Genomic DNA, 2,251 nt, shown 5'->3' with positions numbered 1-2,251 from the left:
TGCATTCATCTATTCCACCCATGATAGATGTCTGAGTTTTGATTCGCACTAGATTTTGTTTCACTTTAGTAAAACATGGGATCAAGTCAAAAGCCTTCGCTTAAAAAGAGGTTCTATCAAGTCAAGGTCAAGAGCCTAGGGATCACCAGTCTAAAAGAGTTAGGGCAGTTGATGGGTCAGCTCCAGCGGTAAGATTTTCGCAAAGCTTACGGTAAAATCTGGGACCTAGCAATGGTAGAAGTCTCCATAGAGGCCATTGCCTCCTTCGTCCAGTATTATGATCAGCCGTTGAGGTGCTTCACCTTTGGGGACTTCCAGTTATCACCCATGGTGGAGGAATTTGAAGAGATCATAGGATGTCCTCTAGGGGGAAATACCTTCCCCATGTGTAAATACAACTCCCGAACCTTTCACTTAAAGTTCATAGATCACATCTTTTCTGGTTTTTCTGATGTTTTTCTTAAATAAACGTTGGTGGCTACTCCGCGCGTATTCCTTTCTTGGAAGACGCATCCGTGAATCATGTGTCGCCCCCCCGCCTAAGGGTAGGTTACGACAGGACCAATCACGAGTAGACAGTCTGATCTTGAAAGATGAGTTGAAGGTTTGCTCAAGGTCCAAAAGAAACTTGTCTCTGCGGTTATGTGAGACAGAGACCAACATGTTAGCCATCATCAGCAACTACCAAGCAGAACTAAATCTAGCCACGGCCCACGAGTATAGAGTGGTGGACGAGCATGCCTAAGTGAACGCGGAAAAGGAGGCTAGAGAAAGGGTGATCGACTCGTTACATCAAGAGGCAACAGTGTGGATGGACCGATTTGCTCTTACCTTGAACGGGAGTCAAGAACTTCCCCGATTGCTAGCCAAGGGCAAAGCGATGGCGAACACCTACTCCGCCCCCGAGGAGATCCACGGACTTCTCAACTATTGTCAACATATGATAGATTTAATGGCCCATATAATTAGAAACCGCTAGCAAGTTTGTACGGTCACTCGGATGTTGACTAGTTATAACTTTCTGAATAAAATGAGTTTATCCCATGTTTTTACTCCAAAGATCGGTGCGAATCACATCACTCCCGCATTTTATCTATAGCATGCATTCATTTTTGTACCTACTCGTCACGTTTGGTTTTTTAGGAAAAACACCATAACTATACGCGCCCCAAGGCATCCCTATCACACCAGATCTAAATCTAGAACGATGGGTGATCAAGAGCAAACACAGGAACAAATGAAAGCCGACGTGTCGGCTTTGAAAGAGCAAATGGCTTCCATGATGGAGGCCATGTTAGGAATGAGACAACTCATGGAGAAAAACATGGCCACCGCTGCCGCTGTTAGTTCGGCTGCCGAAGCAGACCCAACTCTCCTAGCTACCGCACACCATCCTCCCCCAAACGCGGTAGGACGAGAAAGGAGCACACTGGGGCACAGCAGCAACCCCCATGTGGGATACAACCGGGTGGCTTACCCTTATGTATTGCCACCTAATTTCATGCCGCCAGTCATGCATGATGACGCAGGTCATGTCCCTTCCCCCATCCTTGAAGGGGAGCCTGCTCGACAGCCCGACGAGGTCCACGAAGATCATCGAGAGTATGCCTAAGGGGATGTAGATTTCTACCCCCCGATCCCCGTCGAGGGGCCGACACCCAACACTTTGCCTCTGCACAACCTCACAGCACAACCAATATTCTTGTCCACAGAAGGACTACCCTCGGCGGCGAAAGAAAGAAGGAAACTCGATCTCCTCGAGGAGAGATTGAGAGCTGTTGAAGGCTTTGGGGACTATCCGTTCGCGGACATGACAGATCTTTGCTTGGTACTGGATGTCTTCATCCCCCCAAATTTCAAGGTACCTGATTTCGACAAGTATAAAGGGACGACTTGTCCTAAGAACCATCTCAAGATGTATTGTCGCAAGATGGGGGCGCACTCTAGGGATGAAAAGTTGTTAATGCACTTTTTCCAAGATAGCTTGGCTGGAGCCACGGTTATTTGGTACACTAATCTGGAAGCTTCTCACATCCGTACTTGGAAGGACCTGATTACTGCCTTCTTGAGGCAATATCAGTATAATTCCGATATGGCTCCCGATCGCACTCAGCAACAAAACATGGTTAAGAAGGAGAGTGAGACCTTTAAAGAGTACGCACAGCAGTGGAGATACTGTAGGCTAAGGATCAAGCTGATGTTTTGATGATGCCAAAGGGTTACATGTTTCACAAAGCTTTATTCAAGACAA

The sequence above is a fragment of the Glycine max genome, chromosome 15 (assembly GCF_000004515.6).
Source record: "Glycine max cultivar Williams 82 chromosome 15, Glycine_max_v4.0, whole genome shotgun sequence".
NCBI classification, from domain to species: Eukaryota; Viridiplantae; Streptophyta; class Magnoliopsida; order Fabales; family Fabaceae; genus Glycine; species Glycine max.
Note: the sequence above shows the minus strand (reverse complement) of the source record.